The following is a 12,295-nucleotide window of genomic DNA, read 5'->3' as shown; positions in this document are numbered from 1 at the left end:
GTGGGTACTGCCTTTATAATAAAATCTGCGCATTGTTGTGCATTTACCCTGAGGTTAAGGATATAATTGCAGAAAGCTCTGTGGTTGTCCTTTGCCTGGGAAGCTATTCTTTTAATATAGCTTTTGAAATATTAATTAACCCTCTTAGCTACCTGTTTGGATTGATCAGTTATAATAATTAATAATAATTAAAGTCAAAATTAATATTGTTGTACATCACATAGCATTTCATGATAGCAGTTATACACATGCACATCTCTGCAACACTGCAATTGTCACTGTGATGGTTGAATGAGAACAGTGCAGAATGTTGATATACTACAAGAACACATGTCTTGCTAAGGCAAGAATATACATAGCATCATCCCATGTCAACAGTCCTCAGGAGGCATATTACTACAGTTGTTATGGAAGGCATATGTTATCAAATGGCAACAGTAGCCATCAATACATTACTTCAAATCTCAGTCTGGAATACACTGTTGTAGGGCTATTGTAAATTCACACCTCAACATAGCACATGTGAATGACAGCAACACTAAAATGTGCAATGTTCTTAGTGTGACAGGACATTACTAGGTTAACGGCCAACATCACATAAAATCCTAGACATTCTTATACAATTTAAAAGAAAATCATTATATCTATATGACGGAAGATAGTAGGGGTACAAGCATCTGTGTGTATGTGTCTGGTTGTATTGCATACTGCCTTTGTCCATATATGACATGTGCACCACCCAATGACAGAATTAGCAATCACACATCCAGTGGTCTGGAACTGGCTTGCAGATAGTCATGGAATGGCTCTGCCCCATGATGTGTGTATGTATCTTTGAGATGATGACATTCTCCAGTGTTCTGCAGAAATATTTTATGTGGACAGAGAGAAAAAGGGATATTGGATGTATGAACCTATGATAAAGTTTCTCCTGAGTGGGATTCAAATTAAAAGAAAATCAAACAATCATACACTGACTGTTAATATACCACCAACCACACACACAGAAGTTGACTGAGGTCAGATTTGAACATTAAACCTGTGGAGGTATAGAAACTGGAGTCCATACAGTGCAAGACTAGCACCACCAAAGATGTCTGACTTTAACAGTGTTACAGTGCACTTTACAGAGGATGACAGTGTCATTGTATGCTGAGAAGACGAGGTTGGGAGTAATGTCTGAACTAGATTTGGAGTCACATCTTGGTGTAAAACTGTCTCCAAACTTATATTTGAATGAATGCACACATAAGCTGTCTGCTGTGAGATTAGAACCACAGTCTATCTAGATACAAGTAGTTCATGCTCATGCCAACAAAGATGTCTGAGTGTAAGAGAAGTGGTTTCTGGCCCAGAATTTTTAGTTTATTGGCCATTTGGGCAGATTTTCCATCTCTTTCAACTTTCTGGTTTAAAAGACCATGTTTGCACTTTTTTCCCACCTTTCCTGTAAATAGACCTGTCCAGATACAGATTTGCTGTACCCAGGACTGTTTGTAAGCTTCTGAGAGGTGCCAAAGTCAGCTCTTCAAATTTTCCCGTAGATCTGCTCGTTCTCTCCTCTCCTGCACTTTTACTAGCTTATTAGTCTAGCACTTCACCATACCAGACTTCTTGTAGCAATTATTGTAGCGCACAAAAGTGCTACCAGCACTAAATGTTCCATAAGGAAACAGCTCCAATACTTATTATTAATGCCCATCCCTCCAGGCATGACTAAAGGTCAGTCCCCTGTGCTTTCTCCTATTAACCTGGTGAACTTGGGCATCCTGAGGCAATGTAGTAACTGCCTCATGTAAACTGACAACACTTTCCTTTTACCTCCGAACACTCAGACCTGTGAGAGATGCACTTAAATATCCAAATTGTAAGCCATGCACTCTCCAGCCAAGACCAAAATAACTGGTCAAGAAGAGAAGGTCAACACTTCCACCACACCACATGGAACACATAGGCCCCCAGAACAGACACCAGCACTGCCTTCACATAAAAATAAAAAACACACACCCACCTTCACGGAGGCTCTCAATAAAAATCTTCTCAAACAGCAGGGACCTCCAAGGCAGAAATGCACTTGACTACCACAACATAATACTAATCAGGAAACACATAACTCTCATAAACAGTGTACCACTCAACCAAAGCCCCTAAGGCAAAACAGCATGCCCACCACACTAGTCATAGGTCACTCGATAGTGAGGCACACTGATGTCCCACTCACTAGGTTGAATATGGAGTAAGTAACAGTCAGCTGTCTGTCAGGTGCCAGGATCCACCACATAACACATGCACTCAGGTCCCTCAACAACAGGTACAAATATGACTCTGTCATTGTACATGTGGGTGTGAGTGACCTGAGATGTACCTCCCTGGACTACATGATAAGAGACATGGAGGAGCTCTCAGATTATGTAGCTCAGGTGGGTATGACCCTAGTCCTGAGCAGCATCCTACTATCACCCAGAATGATATCACAGTACAAGCAGAAAATGATTGATTTCAACAATTGGCTAAGGTTTAGGTGTCATTCTAAGGGGATCCAGTATCTGTCTGCCTGGTATGACAAGATTGACAGACCTCGATGCTTGCCAGAGATGGCCTGCATCTTTCACTCCTGGGGTCTCTGGATACTGGTCAGAGCTCTTGCCACCCCATAGTGCCTTTTTTAGGTGGTGTTCCATAGAACAAATTATCACTGTAACAGCTACAAAGAAATGCAATCTGAAGGTCATGCTGCTCAACACTAGAAGTCTAAATCTCAAAATGCACTCGCTCGAAGCACTCCTTAAAATAGAGAACATCAACATTTGTGCTGCAATACAGACCTCATTCAAAGCAGCAGAAAGCACCCCTGCACTACCAGGCTATAACTCATTCCACACCTTTCGACCCCAGGAACATGGACCAAAGCAGCAAAGGCGGTGGTGTTTCCATATTCATAAAAGATGCACACATCTCCAGACTGCTTGCCCAATATAATGCGTCAGAGATACTTCATGTGCAGCTAACGTTGGGCAATACAGCGATTCACATTGCAGCCTTTTATAGGTCCCCAACCATGTCCCAAGACCCACACTCCACATTCTTAAGCACCGTGGAGAATTTTAGAGTCCAAACTAACACTTTCATACTGGGTCGACTTCAACTACCTGTCCACTAACTAGGAAAACTACTCATGCACCAATTCACTTGCCCAATGCTTCCTGTAATTCATTAATTCCAATTCCTTGGATCAGCTCATTCTTACCCCCACTAGAGGTAGTAACATCCTTGGCTTGGTCATTACTAACATGGGTGACTGTTGCTTTACACCAATAGTCATCTCTTCCCTGGTTAGAGCCGACCACAAACTAATCACCTTGGAAATCCACCCCCCTCTCCCCAGCAAAGGTAACCATCATGAAAAACCTCTCCAAAGCTAACTTTGGGTTTCTAAAAACAGAAGTGGCTAATATCATGGCACCTATGCAAATGGCCAATAGTTGCATGACCGCCAAATCATACACCAATGCACTGTATGAACACGTACACAAATGCATGGATCTTGCCATACCGAATAAAACCAAGATGCTCTCCTGCAAAAAAAGGAAGCCAATCTGGTGGTCCCCTGCTATACACAAACACTACAACAGAAAGAGGAAACTGATGCAGAATAAAGTGAAGTCCCAAGACTGGAAAGACTCCCTTATCAGCCTCAACAAAAAGTGGAGATCCCTCATCAAATCCTCTAAAGCTAGCTATGAAAACAGAATATTAACAAATAGTAAAGACAACCACAAGACCTTCTATAGTTATGTAAAGAATCTCCACGACAGTACTCAGATTTGCTCTGAGCTACTGCACAATGGTGCCTCCTATACTGAGACAACAAATATACTGACTGACAGATTCAGTGCCAAATTTACCCCTCTCTTCCCCCCAAAGGACCAATCACAATACCAGTGGATTGCCAGGCACCCAGTATTACTGCTACACAGGTTAAAACAGCACAGTCCAAGGCCAATAATACTGCTTCTATGGGACCTGACAATATCCCTGGCTGAGTTCTACATGAACTACAGCATGAACTGGCACCTCAGCTGTCTACCTTGTTCAATCACAGCCTCACCTCGGGCTTTGTCCCTACCGAATGGCACACTGCTGTAGTCATCCTTCTCCACAAAGGAGGAGCAACTGCAGACCCTGTGAACTATCACCCCATTAGCCTGAGAAGTCTGATCTGCAAAGCTATGGAATGCATCATCATGGACCTAATAAACAAGGATATAGGGAATCTACAAACTCTGGATCCCACACAGTTTGGTTTTGTGAAGGGTAGAGGATGCCTGCTTAACTTGGTCGACTTCTTTGAGTCAGTCACCAGAGCTGTGGATGAAGGCAAGGTGGTTCATACAGCCTACCTTGATCTGGCCAAGGCCTTTGATACTGTTCTCCACTCAGGAATCATAGAAAAACTCACTAAGCTAGGCATTAACCCCTATATCACTAGGTGGGTTGCAAACTGGCTCACATATATAACCCAGAGTGTGAAAGTAGCGTACTCCAAGTCAAACTACCGACCAGTCATGAGTGGAGTCCCACAGGGATTGGTCCTGGGTCCCCTGTTGTTTGGTATCTACTTCTCAGAAGTCCAGGTCAACACAAAGGGACTCTGGCTAACAAAGTTTGCAGACAATTGCAAGTTGGGACCATTATTAACTCCCCAAGTGATGTTGACATGTTTCAGAAAGGCCTCACTGAGAGCAATGACTGGTGTTGGAACCATGGCCTTAAGCTCAATGCCAAAAAATGTGCCATCATCCTCTTTGGGAAAAAAAAAACAGTTCCCATGAATTACCACATCGATGGTAGTCCACTGAATACAGAAGGCATTATAAGAGATCTCGGAACACAGGTTGACAGCAACCTCTCTTTTGACCAACACATTGCCACTGTGGTCAGAAAGTCCTTCTATGTGGTACATCTCATTACTAATGGTTTTGCATCCAGGAAGAAAGAGGTCATTGACTCACTCTACTCTTCTCTCATTAGGCCAATCATTGAATACAATGCTGCATTAGGCATGTACTTCACTAGACACCTGCAACAACTGGAGAGGCAGCAAAAGTACCTCGCAAAGAGGATCCCAGGCCTTAAACACTTGTCCTATATGGACAAACTCAAAAAACTCCAACTATTCTCTGTCTCATATCGCCTACTTAGAGGCGATCTCTACTTGACTTACAAAGCCTTGTCTGAACCAGCTCTGTTAGAAATGCTACATCTAAAGAAATCCCAATCCCTCCACAACACATGCTCCAGAGACCACAACCTCATTACCACAATCAACAGACCATGCCGGAGGGACATGTTCATAACCCAGAGGCTCCCCATGCTATGGAATAGACTTCCCATACATGTCAAACAGAGCACCTCACTGGCCCTCTTCAAGAGAAATCTTGTTGAGTGAATGGAAATAGAAAATTCACCCCGGGGATCAACCCAGTGGCTTTAATCGACAGAGGCACTGGGAACTAAGGTTGAGTGGCACTATGCCAGGGTAATCCTATGGGCTAGGTTTGTAAAGGCTCCAGGGTCATTAGCCTAGTACACACCTATGAAACTATGAACCTATAATACTGTCAGAGTGCACATTATAGGGGATCACATCATAATTGTATGTTGAGAAGATGTTTGGGGAAGTGAATGACATGGCTGTGGAGTCACATGCCATTATAAAATCTTCCCAAGACTGATAGCTGAATGAACATGCACACACATTGATTTCTGTGAGAATAGAACCTCTACCTACCTAGTTGCACAATACAAAGAACACAGTACTTAACGCTAGCACCGCAACACAAGTCTGACTTTCATATTGTCAGAGTGTACTTTATAAAGGATGACAGCATCAGTGTGGGTGAGAAGTAAACATTGATAGGAATATCTTACATAGCTGTGTACTCATATACTGCTCTAAAGTTGTCTCCTAACTGATTGTTGACCAAACACACACACAAATTGACTGCTGTGAGATTAGAGCTCCTACTTACTCTAGTTATACAAGGTAGAGAGCACAGTACTTAACACTAGCCCCACAACACCAGTCTGATATTTACACTGTCAGAGTGCCCTTTATAGAGGGCAGTATCATCAGTGCATGGTGAGAAGAAGATGCTGGTAGGAGTGTCTCTCATACTGCTCTAAAATTGTATCCTGGCTAACAGTTGACTGAACACATGCACAAGGTAACTGCTCTGAGATTATAATACCTACTGCCTAACTAATTCTACAAGCTGGAGAACACAGCACTTTATGCTAACTCCATAGCACAAGTCTGAGTTTAACAGTGTCCAACTGCACTTTATAGAGGTTGACATCATCCATGTATGTTGAGAAGAGGATGCTGGGATTGCTGTTGATGGGTAGTCATGTACCCTGATAAAAACTTGTTCTAAATTATACTTGAATGAGGACATTAGGACATAGACACATGCTCTTCTGTCCACACACACACACACACACACACACTTAGACATACAGGCATACACATGTTGAGAGTTATGCCATTCTAACCCCTTCCTAACTAGTTATTCAAGCTGGAGAACACAGTACCCAATAGTCATCCAGTCACAGAAGTCTGATATTGTCATTGTCATAGTGGTCTCTATAAAAGATGTCATCAGTATAGTGCAGGTAATATATACTATTAACAGACTTGTCCGCAAAGGCTGGACTTCAGATTTGATTTTGTGATATGCAATGTGCAAAAATAAATTTAAAGAGATTCTGACAATATCAGTGTGATATGGTCATGGATGCCCAATGTCCAGTGTTAGTATAAATCTATACCAACAGTGCAGTTGTGGTCTTTATTTCTGTAGTGTCCTTGGTAGTGGACCAATTACTGATATATCATTTGCATGTGCATTACTGCAGAATGCACAATTCCGAGTAAATATGTCTTCAGTAAAGCACAAGTCCTTGCCCACCTGTTGTGTTTATGAATGCCTTTCTATGTGATGGAAGATAACTGGTCAATAACCATAGTAAAACATGCTAAATAATTATTTACAAAGTGTATCAGTGAGAAACTCATTTATGATGATGATGGCAAAGTGTTAGTGCAGACATGATTTCCATTTCATAAATTCAACTTGAATGTGTGCAGCAGTTAAAAAGATAAGTTATGGGAGAAAAGCTGACCGATACTTTGCTGTTCATACTGTAGTTTATATTGGAAATGTGGCATATGTTTTATTATATAAATATTTGTTGCTGTTGCCTTCCCTGTTTGTGTGGAGTTAAGTGAAATGCAAACACCACAAGGGTCCATGTATGGCCATCAGTACTCTGGGTAGTATCAAGTGTAGAAAATATGCTTGTTGCCTACCTCTCCCTGTGGTACCAAGTGTAAGAGCAGTAAACTTTGAGTCAGCTAACAATTCATTTCCAATACAACTCCTTCTGTTTTTTCTTACAAATAGTGCCATCATTAGCCTAGTAAATGTGACCAGGACTGCAAATGTGACAGTCAGTGACAACAGTAAAGTATTTGTCTTCCACGATTTTTATCAGTAAAGCCTACCTCAATACAGTTGTACAACTATTACCTCTTTTGCAGGCCTCACTGTGAATAATAATTTAATTATGTATACAGCTTCCTCAAAATGACAAGGGCTGGTACATCTTTTGAAATGATTTGTCAAGGTCAGTACAGTTTCCTCATTACATTATATGAAGATGTCATCCATTATCACCTGAATTCACTTGTTAATATAAATGTACTGTGGTGAAGATTTTCCACTCGACCACCACTGAAAATGGGCTCTGCCCAGTCAGACTTTCCTGGTCAACAAAGACAAATAAATAAACAAACATGACACAAACAGAATCCTAAAAATGATTTCAAAAATATTGCACAGTGCAGGAGCACTGATAAACTATTAAATTAGGATAACACGTTGATATGTTGATATTATCCATCAGCACAGTCAAGTCAATCTGCAGTCCCCGTCCATCAACCTAATAGATACACACATGTAAAAAAGGGTTGGAGTGATGAAATGAACACAAGGAGTGAGGGGCATACATTTAACAGTGTTTTGTTTAATGGCACAATAATCGTCATTTTTTGATCTGTTGTCATTATTAACCATACATGCTGTGCAGCATGGAGTGAGTGACATAAGGGCATAGAAAACTTAGGACAGGGACAACAGGCTTACAAGCAGAAAAAAAGGTTAGGTAAATATGTGATAGCACTGGGTATGGATGTCCCTAAAGGTACTCATTTCTGGGTAGTAATTAAAATCATAACTGGCCAATTTTAATATGTGGGTGATTAAATACATCAGACACATCACACTAATAAAGGATGAGAGATGCATCAGGAATTGAACCCTTGAAACTATTGTCAAAAACAAAACTTCAGTCAAGTGTTTTATGTCAATACTCCACATTGAAAGTTGCATGTTGCTAGATTTAGTTGTCAGAGTAAATGTTCAAAGTACTGCCTTTTCTCTGCTTAAACTCTGTTTTCCTTTAGTGCAGAAAGTTAAAGCAGCATTGCATAGAGATAATCTGACTGGTATGGATGATGGCAAAAATTCAACAGGTTTTGTCATAGGACATGAAGAGCCATTCACCACCACTCAGCATTGGTATGCAATGTTAAACTCCGCACAAGTGTAGAGGACAAAAAGAGAAGGCTTTATTATATGCCATTTCGGGCAACGTGTGTGGTGTGTGATTCTGTTTTTGACCAGAATAAAGGTGTGCAAATGAGGTAGATAAGAAATTGGTGAATTTGGAGGAAGCAGGAGGAGGAAGAATAAAGGAGAATCAAGTCAGGATGGAATTACAAAGGAACCATAGCTACCCGCATCTTTAATGGCGAACATGATAGAACATTGGATGAATTCAGACTGTCACCGCAACACAGATGGGTGATAACAACGCCATCATGTGCTATAGCCAATTGGACTAAATCAAGGGTGTCGAAGTGGAAAGCTATGTACGGCACAATTTGTTTTTCTGCATTTCAAAAAGGGAGGAATGTTGGGGACGGACATAGGAATGTCAGGGTCGGGTAATTAGGGTAGGTGAGGAAGCAGATGCAGCAAAAATGACAAACAAGACAGATATAGGGATGGTGATGGACACAAAAGGTTGGGGGACACCATGAATGGGGATAGGTATGGGACATCAGAGGGGCATTCCCATTAAGCATGGGGACAATGAGAATCGTGTCACCCCCCTCAGAACTGTCATCACTGTCCCCTTCTTCGATTCTCTATAAGATTGTTGACATTGGGATCTTTTTTGTATTACAATGTGCAACTACCCCAGATGGCTGAGGCATGCACCAATGTACTTTCTAATACTACATGCACCATCCCTGGCAGCTCCTATCACCTCCACCAATACTCTCAGGGGGTGCCAATGCAGCTGGGGCAATGCTACCTGATATTGATGGCCCAGGTGGTGCAGCGGCTGCAGAGGCAGTATTGCTATCCTGCATCCCAGAAGTGCTGGGTGCTGGTGTACCAACCAGTGGAGGCTCGGAAGGCTGAGCCACAGTGGTTGACCTACCTCTTTGTGTTGAAAAACATTTTGTTTGTTGGCAGAAAAGTGTAACATCGGAACAATGGGTCCCCATTTATTAAAAAAAAGAGAGAGACAGATAAGTGGTTAGAACCATTATATGTCCAGTTCACTGTGGCAGGGCTAGCTACTTAGCAGTACAAACCTCGGCTCCAGATGATTGTTACTGTTGAAGTGACACCCCAACCCCATGTTCAAAATGGAAAAAGGGGTTGTGGATGGACAGATGGATGGATGTTACATTCAAATGCTTTATTACAATAAATATATGTTTATTATTATATTAGCTATGCAGCTTTCCCAATCCAAAGAGGACTGTGAATTGTTACATGTAATCCTTGCAATATGCAAATTTTGCATATATGCTTTTAAATATACTACAGATTAAGCTAACAACATGGAATTAAAGCCAATATTTCTGGAATTAAAACTAAAAAAAGATATTTTTGTAATTTTAATGTATTTGTTGCTTGTAGATTTGGACCCAACAAATCAGAATATACTATTACACTTGCCTAATACAATTACCAAGAGCTACAGAAGAAGGCATGCATGCTTGCTTTTACAGTTAAGGTCTGCATGCTTAAGCCGTTGGTATGGTCTATATTATATTCTCGAAGAGACTTTTCTTCAAACATGTAATCATCGACACATAAAGAGCGGATGCTCTAAAGCGCGAATGGCCACATCTGCAAATTTTTTCCTCAGGAAATAATTAATGGGGGTCGTACACAAAAATCACAAACTTCAAAAATGCGAATCAAGAGGGGGGGTTGTGCTCCCCACATCCCCCTAACTAAATATACCAACTTCGAGATTGCTGTACGTTGGGGAAAAAGGGTAATTCCCAATAACGGCCAACGGAATTCCCCCCCCCCCGAGGAAAAAGTTCACTGATGTGGCCATTCACGCTTTAGAGCGTTCGCTCTTTATGTGTTGATGATTATATGTTCGAAGAATAGTCTCTTCGAGCATATAATATAGACCCCTGTTGGTAATGTATAGAAGAACAATAATTTTAATACAATCATGTTCATTTGTGCTGCATACATATCCCTTGTCTCACTGACTCTTTCAAATTGTTCAGCATGTGCCTCCCTTTTTCCTGAAATTTCCTGAATAGCTGTAAAATAAAAAAGTAGAGAAAAAGAGACTTGAAAGCATTATGTATACCAGTCTAGGTTATGTATAGCTTTTTTATCAGCTAAGTTTGCTTTACCTATATACTTACACAACTGTGGGATGCCAACAGTTCTAAGCTCATCCAGCCACTGATTGACTTGCATCATTTTAGGTCTTTATAATGGTGCCTGCATTGCTCCCCAGTGCATGGTATGCCAGCTAGACTGTTCCAAGCCTCAACCTCATACTGAGACCTGATATAATCCACTTGCAGCAACCTACACCTGTAACACTTCATGAGGAGTGCAACAAATATTTTTGACTCCACCACACCCACCTTTGTGCCTTGAATTTGGCACCATCCTTCCCATCTCCTGCCATGTATGGACAGGTCCTCCAGAAACAGTAAAAGTGATCTCCCACCAATCATATCCATCAACTGCACAGGTTTTCACAGAATGTCTAGATTTTTGCCTCATATTTGTGGTCCTGTTTTTATAAAATTGTGGTTTTCTGGCAAATTAATGGCACATCATTAAAGACTGAAGTTAGAAAATTATGACAGGCATTTAAGTTTCAGACTTCATACCCTTCAGAAAATACATGCTAATGCAAAACCTGTTATTCTATCAATTTTTGAAGTTTGTAGGAGCAATAGTTAAAAACTGTCCATATTTTTTGCCTTTGTCCCACTTTTATTTATGGCTTTGTCCAGATTTCTTGTTATGAGAGGTACGCCACCATTTTATGATATCAAGTTTTATGATCAGCACACAAACCCACACAACCTTGCCAACCATATTTGCACAATGTTTGGCAGAAAGAAACATTGCCAAAGAGGAAGGGAGTTTATGAAACAGGAAGGATAACGTGGCATTTGGCATTAATTTATGGCATGTGTGCTGCTATACCTGACAACACTTTGTCCAGCGGTCAACATTGATATGTTGAATGACTTGGCCTTTAAGATGTGACTTTGGGGGGATCATGGGAATGACTTAACACATATTTTGTGGAGCTTTACACACTGTTAAAAGTAAATTTTACAATGTGGGATTCAAACCTATGCAAAAAAAAAATGGAATACATACCTTTCCACACAGGTGTTTATTCCTCATTGCCACAGAATAAGTGTTTGCTAACTATGGTCATTGCAAATATACACTTTAAAGAGTGAGTGGTGCTATACTTCAGTTAATCATGTATGTGTGTGCCATGGCAAAGTCCTGGCTAATGCATTTTCATGCAAGATGCAGGAGTAACATGTGGCAATATACTGGACAATATACTGGAAACAGATATACTTGCATTACCTTTAGAGTAGATTTTTCAGTTCTGGGTCAGACCACAGAATACTTTCTGACTTCCACTTATGCTTGTGTTATGGCAGGTGTGTAGATGACTGCCAGTAAACTATGAAGTCCATCCCAGGTTTGAAAATACATTTATAATTACATAATCATCATTGACATGCTACAGCAGTTACACATATAATAGGTATGATACCATGTGTGATCAGGTAACCTGCTATACACAGGTATTGGCATGTAGGATTATCTTTATAATCTAAGTTTTATGAAAAACTACA

This window comes from Protopterus annectens, chromosome 11.part0 (genome assembly GCF_019279795.1).
Source record: "Protopterus annectens isolate FY-2018-M chromosome 11.part0, PAN1.0, whole genome shotgun sequence".
In the NCBI taxonomy this organism is placed as follows: Eukaryota; Metazoa; Chordata; order Ceratodontiformes; family Protopteridae; genus Protopterus; species Protopterus annectens.
This window is presented reverse-complemented; position numbering follows the sequence as displayed.